This window comes from Quercus lobata, chromosome 4, assembly GCF_001633185.2.
Source record: "Quercus lobata isolate SW786 chromosome 4, ValleyOak3.0 Primary Assembly, whole genome shotgun sequence".
Classification (NCBI taxonomy): Eukaryota; Viridiplantae; Streptophyta; class Magnoliopsida; order Fagales; family Fagaceae; genus Quercus; species Quercus lobata.
This window is the reverse complement of record NC_044907.1, coordinates 80,845,481-80,854,610: the sequence shown is the minus strand read 5'-3', so window position 1 is coordinate 80,854,610 and position 9,130 is coordinate 80,845,481. Positions and strand designations below refer to the sequence as shown.

Sequence of the window (9,130 nt, the reverse complement as noted above, 5' to 3'; positions counted from 1 at the left end):
TATTCATGCTAGATTGAACGTGTAGCAATCATGTTTTTGGGTCAGTTTTACTTTTATGTCATTTGTTTCTCTTTCCTCAAAATATATTATTATAAAAAAAATTGGTATGCTTACAATGATTGAGAAAGTTCTACAAAAATTATTTATTTATAATGATATTATTTAAGATTAAATTCTCTCTCTCTCTCTCTCTCAATATAAATATATATTATCTATTTTTTCAAAGCCTTTCAAAGTTTCAAAGAATGATCAAAGACTAGTTAAAATGCTAATAGGATTTAAGTTTGCCAATGGTATTTCACTTCAAAAAAAAAAAAATAAATAAATAAATAAACTTCTGATAGTGTTACACATTTTCAAAGTTGAAGGAATCTGGTGTATCAATGACTTAAAAAATGAATGATGTCATTTTCTTTCATAAAAATTTTAAGAGATAAAAGCAACTAATTAAAATTTTCTTACTTGTTACCCCTAAGCCAACTACCCCCAATTAGTTGTTATTAAAATATTACATATGGATGTATACATATTTAGAAAATGTTGTCCATTATATAACAAATAGTAATAACTTAAGAGTATTTATGAAAGAAAATTATTTGCACTCAAGACCAAAATTATCAAAAGATGGCTAAAAAGATTAAAAGTTTAAAACAATACTAATTTATCTCTCCATAGTATTTATCAAATAACAAGAAATGAGTTTTACATAAAGGAAAAAAAAAAATATTTTGAGCACTGCAAAGGTCCATTCCTTGCTTACTTTCCCACATTAGAGATGCACAAAGTAGGGGCAATGAGCATATGCCTCATGGTTTGATGTGTTGAACAATTTTGTTATGGTCTAAAAAAGATTATATGCTGGTATATCAATGATTTAAAACAAGTTGAGATTATTTTTTCTAAACATACAAATTTTAAGAGATATAGGTACTAATTAAACGTTTCTTAAATATTACTTTGGAAGATTCCTAAATCCCACAGCAATAAAAACATATATGTATAAATAATAAGAAATGAGAACTGAGCAATGCTTAGAATATATATATATATATATATATATATATATGAGTGAATTAAAATCTAAAATAGGTAGGATTATTATTATTTTTGATAAACAGTAGATAATTTTATCATGATACTTTTGTATAAGGGGTTTTTTTATTGTATATATCTAACTCGAATAATTTGATTTTCTAACTTTCAACGCTAGTTTTTATAAATCAATGAATCTGTATCAATTTCTACACAAAAAAAAAAAAAAAAAAAAAAAAAGAATAAGAATAAGAATCTTGTTGGCCCAACCCATAAAATAAGCTAATTCGAGGGATGAGAACTTGTTGCTGATAATCCTGGTTATGGTCCCTCTCTTGATACTTGCGGCTGCCTATAAATATATCTATCTAATCCATGCCATCTCAATTTCAAACAAAACAACCTAAATACAAATATCCTTCTTCCTTCTGATTTCTATCAAAGCCAGAGCAAATATGGGGCAAGTACCTTTCTTTCACATTTTCTTTCTCTTCCTTTCTCTACCTAATTCATCTCTCTCCTTTTTCTTTTAATTCATCTACCCCTCTTTGCCTTTCCGACCAAAGCTCTGCTTTGTTCAAAACTTCTAAAGACTTGGAAAGTTGTAGTTTTAGAATTTTGGACAATATAAATTTTTATGATGCAAATGGCAGAATTGCAAACTGAACGTGTGGTCATTGAACATGTAACAATAATGTAATCTAGGTCCCTTTGTTAAACCAAGCCAAAATGAATATGTAGAAATCATGTAGTCTAGGTCCATTTTATGTCATTCTTAAAATTTTTTTTTTTAAAAAAAAAGGTCCTTTTTATGTCATCTATTTATTTTTCCTCAAAATAAATTAGAAAAAAAAAAAGAGAGAGACTAATTTATAAGTTTTGATCTATGTGCGATGATCCTTTGTAATAATCAAGAAAAATCAATAAAAGGTTTTTTTATACATATTTATTCAAGTTTAAACTACAAAATACATAACTTTAATATATTTTCAAATTAGACATTTAAATTCATTTCCCCCCATTTTAGTCTTTCAACTGTAATCTAATATTAATTTAGTCATTCTGTCAATTTTGTCCAATCTCACCATAAGTTTTAGATTTTTCACTTTATATTTTCAAATTAGACATTTAAATTCATTTCCCCCCATTTTAGTCTTTCAACTGTAATCTAATATTAATTTAGTCATTCTGTCAATTTTGTCCAATCTCACCATAAGTTTTAGATTTTTCACTTTTATTTTCTTCTCACACATGTAGCGTTTTGTCCGTAAGTTTACGTTACTCATTCAATAACTATTATTTCCTGGTGCATGCGTATATCATCACAACAATCACAATCAATTCTATAATGAATACTATGGGAAGGAGCAAACATCAAAGAGAAACAGCACATGTGAATATAGCTATAAATTATAAATCAGCTGAGTGGATTCTGTTTCTCATATCACTTGGTAAGAGTATCACAGTTTATCAGATCATTCACTGTAGCAATGGAAATGTTAAGCTGCACAATAGAGGACTCCAAATTTTGATTATGAGGGGGTGAGTGAAGATGGAAGTTTCTGCAGGAATAATTCCAGAAATACAAAGCAAAAATAACAAGGTCAGCTTTCTGGTGCTCCTCTCCCCCCCCCCCCCCCCCCCCAAAAAATCTAATGCTACATGCTCTCTCAGTTTTTATTACTGTGTTATATATGATGACCATGCTTCACATTTTCTTCACAAATTATGTCTGTCTGAATTTTTTTTGTAAGTCCATTTGAAGATTACAACTAAGATAAGCAAGCTCATATAGAATTTAGATCTCCCTTTGCTGAATTCATCTTAATCAACCATTATATATAGGCAAAATAATATATTTTTATGAATGGCAACACCACATTCCTTTTACCCTTTGAACTCAACACATCATGTCATGATATGGTCATATGGTTTTCGATAGAGTTGCATATCTCACCTGTAGCCAGCAAGGGAGAGATCAGATAACCTCAGATGCAATTGTTCCCTTTCTCTCCTTTGTTAGTCTACCTGTGAAAAAGTTTGATGCTGACTCTATCACCGTCCCGATCTAAATGTCAAAAGACCAAAAGGTGTATGAATTAGCCAAGCCTAAATAACAAAATGTATACCACCCAAAGGAGAATAAACAAGAGTCCCACTTACAGCTCCAAGATATCCTATACTATACTATTATTCTAGAAATTACAAATAGACTTACCCGGAAATACATGGGCAAAGTTCTGGATTTTGAATCACCCTTCTTGTAGTGCCTCTACAGATCAATGGCACTTCTCAACTGTAATCATGAACACAGGAGGAAATTCAAAAATCAAGATGGAACTTTCTTTTAAAAGAATTTAGAATATAATTAAGTTACAGAATCTAAACTCCTAGCAAGCAAATGAACCATCAAAGTCAATAAAAAGTGTCCTATTAACGTGATAAAGCCATAAAACACTACATGCATATCCAAGCTTCACAACAACTTATCCCCCCCAACCCTCAAAATCCAAATCCAAAAAACAAGAAGTTTTGAAGGGCATCGGAGCATTGATTTATGGAGGGCTGTCCCTCATTGTGTCCTATGGTGTATTTGGCGAGAGCGGAACTCAAGATGTTTTGAAGTGAAGGAGCGGTCTACTTCAGATCTTAAATCTCTTCTTCTTCATACCTTGCTAGAGTGAAGTTCTTCCTTTAATCTTTTCCCTTGTTCTAATTTTTTAGAAATGCTTGATCTTTGTAATTTGTGCGTTTGATGTACTGTTTTCCATGTTCACCCCCGGTGTACCTAGGCTTCTTTTTTTAATTCAATTCCGTTATTTATCAAAAAAAAAAAGTTATTATATATGATTGTTTAATTGTAATTATTTAGTACACCAGGAGCAACGTTTCTTCCCCTCACATAACAATAAGTCTCACTAATTAAATTCATGGTAGGTCTTGTCATTCATGTGAGAGGAGAGAGCTCAAGGAGTATTGTATAACTTTCCATCATTTAGATAAATACAAAATGACTTAATATCTAAATGAGTTCCATCATAATTCAAAAGTAAATGGGAGATTGTTTGAGTCAAACTTATTCAACTCCAAAGAAATCCTTAGATGAATTAAGTCTAATCTTATATCTGGAACATGTTATCATAAGATAACGCTCACTTTGGTCAAAGTATAGAGCACATCATAATTTAAAAGCACATCTTAAACTATGATATGTTTGATCGATTCATGATGTGAATTTCATGTAAGAAAATAGAATCATGTGCATTCAGGTCAATATAATGCAAACAAAACTTTTTGAGTGAAGTTGAGTTTCTGAATCATCTTTTTGAAATTGAAACTATAAACATCCTAGATAGAGCAACAAATCAAAGATTTTAAGATACTACCATCATAATTACTTCAAGTCCAGCCCAAGTTTTACACTTGACTATGCCGATGCCATTTTACAAGAAATGTAGTTGGCAGTATATAACTAAAAGATATCACTTATATCCCAGGAAAATCATCTTTTTAGGGTGTAGGGTAAATCCCTCTCACCAAGAATGTTGCTTAAAAGTTACAAAAAGGCATGAATCAGCAACCCAGTCAAAGTCATTGGTAGAAAAACAACTACTAGTGCCATACTGTCGTATATCAATTCCAGTTCGTGGAAAATCAAACAGCTTTCAGTTTCAGTTTGTTATGTTACCCATTTAGAGTCAAATTATACACAAACATTATTTTTTGGGTTAATCTCCATATTTATAACCAAATTATTCATTTCCATAAAATTTTGATTTTAAATAACCATAGTATAACTACTCAGATTTATGATCAAATATCAAATTTTAAAGGAATTTCTTGGAACATATATCATGCAACACCAAAAGAACATGTAATTTTAGATTTAAATAAATATTATCAGAAAATTTTCTGTTATAACCAAATTAATAATTTCCATTAAAAAACTAATTTTTTACAACCATAGTATAGTATAGCTACCCAGATTTATCACAACATAAGGGGGAAAAAAAAGGTTGAGTGAAAAGATCTCAGATCAAATTTAATAGGAATTTCATCAAACATATGTCATGCAACACCAAAAGAACACCTATCGAATAAGTTAATTCAAAGCAACCCAAAAAGATAATTCAGAAAAAAGCACTTACATTTCATCCCATCCCATCTAGCAATTAAGTTCCCAACAGATAGACCCATGAGTACAGAATATTAGCCAACAGCTTTGATGACCCTGAAACTGAAATTCTGCATTTTGATTGAAAAACGAGAAAAATAGTATGAGACCCAAGATAAAAATAAATAAATAACAACCAAATTTCAAACCCACAGGCTCCAAACCCATCAGTCTATTCAAAAGAAAAACACTCCCAAACATAACCCTAAATCATATTTAACGGGAAAATTTATAAAACAAAATTAAAAAATTACCGGTAAAGTTTTCGGAGAAAAACTGGTTGGTGCAGGTCCTCAGATTTTTCTCTCCTGTTCGGACTCTCTCTAACCCTTACTGAAGCTCTCAATAATAATGTAAGGCTTTAATATATAGAAACGGTTACCTTAGACTATGTTTGGTTCAGTGGAAGGGGAAGGAAAGAGAAGAGAAACGAAAAGGTAAGGAAAAGAAAAACACAAACAAAACCACACCAAAAGCTCAAAACACAAACAAAACCGACCGAAACCACACCATAATCTCAAAACACAAACAAAACCAGCATTCCACTCCAAATCAGGATTTGCTACTACTTATCCAAGAATTAACAAACCCCAATTCAAATAAAGATTTAAAAAAAGCACCACTTCAACACAGCTAACAGATACCCTTTTTTTCCAAAACAGAAATTCTTGATGTTCTTATGAGTCTGTTCAGAAAGAATCAGAGAATATGGAGAGGAAACTTATCTGGGAAAATGAAAATTCTTCTGAAGCTTGAAACTTTCCGGGAAAAAAAAAAAAAACTCAGAGGCAAGAAACTGCAGAGAAAGTTTGTGGGAAAATGGGATGTGAGGAATGGAACGAAAGACCGACCAATGTTCGTTGGTTTGGCGTTCTGTAATGTACAAATGTGTAAGATTTTCACAGCTTGACGTAAACGCCACAAAAAGCACTGAAATATCTGATTACTTTAAAATTTTCTGACTTTTTTTTAGTGTTTTGAGCTTATTGAGAGAGAGAGACTTGAGTGAAGGAGCGGCTGAACTGTAGCGAGAAGGGTAGAAAGAGACACAGAAAAATTTGGGGAAGGGGGCGGCTGAATAAAAGAAGAGAGAAGAATAAAATCCCAATTTATATCATGCTCGAATTAAGGCTGTGTTTGGTTCGCGTAAAATCATTTCCGGAAAATATGCTATTTTTCGGAAAGGAAAATATTTTCATGTGTTTGACTGTCACAAAATTCATTTTACGGAAAATTAATTTTGGTGTTTGGTTCGTTTAATCAGTTTACCAGAAAATACATGAAATCCGGCGAAACGCTCGTCCGACGAGCGACCGACGAGCGGCCGACGAGCGGCGCTCGTCGATCGACGATCGCGATGGACGAGCGCGCTCGTCGATCGACGATCACGATCGACGAACGATCGCGATCGTCGATCGACGAACGATCGCGATCGACGAACGCGCTCGTCGATCGCGCTCGTCGATCGACGATCACGATCGACGAACGATCGCGATCGTCGATCGACGAACGATCGCGATCGACGAACGCGCTCGTCGATCGCGCTCATCGATCGACGAGAGACGAGCGCGCTCGTCTGTGCTCGTCGATCGCGATCGTCGATCGCGTCGCTCGATCGACGATCGTCGATCGCGTCGCTCGATCGACGATCGCGATCGTCCACCGCGCCGCTCGTCGGCGCGATCGTCCCTCTCTCTCTCTGATCTGGGCTCTCTCTTCTCTCTCTCTCTCTCTCTCTCTCTCTCTCTCTCTCTCTCTCCGGAAGTCATTTGAAGGGAAAATGAAGACAGAAATCATTTTCCTTGGTCAAGGCTGAAAATTTCGGTCAACAGGAATTCAATTTCCGGAAAATAACGTTTTCCGTCACAGCCAAACGCTCCATTTTCCGGAAATTGATTTCCGGAATTCGTTTGAAGTCGAATCAAACGCACCCTAAATCGCAAAAACCAATGTCCTGCGCGAAGGCTCGAATCTGGGATTAGCTAGTCAACCCACAAGGAGAATACCACTAAGCCACTGATCTGCAACGTGTTAAAGTTCTCTAAATAAATATATATATATATATATATATATATATCGGTGGGTTCGGTTTTCAAGGTGAAAATATTGAGCACCGAAACCAAACCGACCAATATATCACCTAGAGAAAAGTATGACATGTAAAGAATCACAGAATCAGTATAATAATTTTATAGAAATGATATGTTTACAATATTTTTATAACAAATCCTAAGTGGATTCGGTTTTCAAGGTGAAAAAATTCAGCACCGAAACCGAACCGACCGATATATCGCCTAGAGAAAAGTATGACATGTAAAGAATCATGCATAATAATTTTAGAAAAATGATATGTCTACAACATTTTTACAACAAATTCTAAGTGGAAGGTTGTTACTGGTCATTATTGTTGAGGCAAAAAACTAATCTTAATATTAGTTTCAAATTTAAACCAATAACAGCTAATAACTTGTGATTTGTTGTAAAAATGTTGTAGAAGTAACATCTCTCATAATTTCAACATTTCTTGATGTATTTAGCTAGTGGACTTCATATTTGGGAATAACTTAGACGACCAGAGAACTTTTACAAGTTGAGGAGTGGCAAATTCTTTAGATCCAGAGATAGTCCAGGGAACAGGCCATGGTTTCCCTGCAGACTGGTAAAATTGCAACTTTTACTTTATTGTTATGTTCATTCCAAAGCCTACACATCTCTTATCTTCTAGTCCTTCAAAAAAAAAACATTTAATAAGTATGAGAAATTAGCTCTGTTGTTTGAAAATTTTGGGGATAATAAGTTTGATGAAATGAAATAACAAATTACTTTTAAATCTGTAAATAAGTATTATTGTTGCAAGTTATAACCACCATAGATTTTCAAGAAATCAAAGAATTTGAATTTTAACAATCATAATAATGTTCTGAATCATCATAAAGGTGCTTGGAGATGATGGGAGAAACTAAAAATATCATTACCATGTAAACAAAAAGTTCAAGAGCAATCATTACACTAATTTCAAGATTTTGCCTTTTCTCCATTTTTATACCATGTATGGCAAGATGGATATTTGTCATCGTTTGTTATAGAGATTTAAAAGATGTAAGCTTGTAATTCTAAATTGAATTTGCTGTCTGATTATTTATGTGGGGCCCGGCCCAGAAATAATGGGCTATTCCAAATTCAGGCCCGTCCGAGGAGCGTCCTGTCCGAAGAGAAGCCACGTATGAAGCATTACTCAATCCCAATAAACGCCAAGGAAACCTGTCCGAGGAGTAACTCCTCCTCGGACCTCACGAAGCCCATACGAGGATCTCTTCCCAGCCACTTCGGTTCATCCTCCCAACATATAAAATGAATAAAATCCAAAATATCCCATGGAGAGCTACCACCACATTAATTACGCCCCAACCACCCTCTTGGCCGCATTAATGAGGAAATGACCCCTGAACAGTACCGTCTTGGCCTCTGCAACTCACATGGGGAGAGATGAAGGCGTCTGATGGGACAGCCACTCAAGTAGGTGCTTAGATAGTCAACAAGTGTAGGGTTGAGATGAGAGAAAGGAACTATATAATGTAGTGGAGTCCCTTGGAGAAGGGGACGAAAATTTCTATATAAGGAACTAAAGAAATAAACTTATACGGGAGAGATCCATTTGCATGTCTTTATTTTCTGCAACCATATTGCCCATGCATCAGACTGAATAGACACGCTGAGGCCAAGTTCTTTGACCCATCCTCTACAAATATTTATTGTGGGTTGTGCTTTGGGCCAGGACCTGATCAATCGAATTTGGGCCAGGAAAATCGTGCAACTACAATTGGCGCCGTCTGTGGGAAGAACTAGAGCATCAGTTAGCATAACGGTCAAGCATGGCAGAACTAGGTCCGCACCAGGAGAATCCTCACCAGGCTAACTCCCAAC

General features: G+C 34.5%; 1 long non-coding RNA gene across 2 annotated transcripts; it reads right to left on the bottom strand.

Annotated features, from left to right (window-relative positions):
- Positions 1 to 2,409: 2,409 nt before the first annotated feature.
- Positions 2,410 to 6,275, bottom strand: LOC115983576. 2 transcript variants are annotated; one of them, XR_004090098.1, is made up of 5 exons: positions 5,461 to 6,275; positions 5,181 to 5,277; positions 3,251 to 3,328; positions 2,990 to 3,100; positions 2,410 to 2,594 (listed from the first exon to the last, which is right to left on the bottom strand). It is a non-coding gene; the product is annotated as an uncharacterized LOC115983576 (long non-coding RNA). The 2 variants fall into 2 exon arrangements; XR_004090097.1 differs by lacking the exon at positions 2,410 to 2,594 and having other exon boundaries at positions 2,789 to 3,100.
- Between the last annotated feature and the right edge of the window lie 2,855 nt (positions 6,276 to 9,130).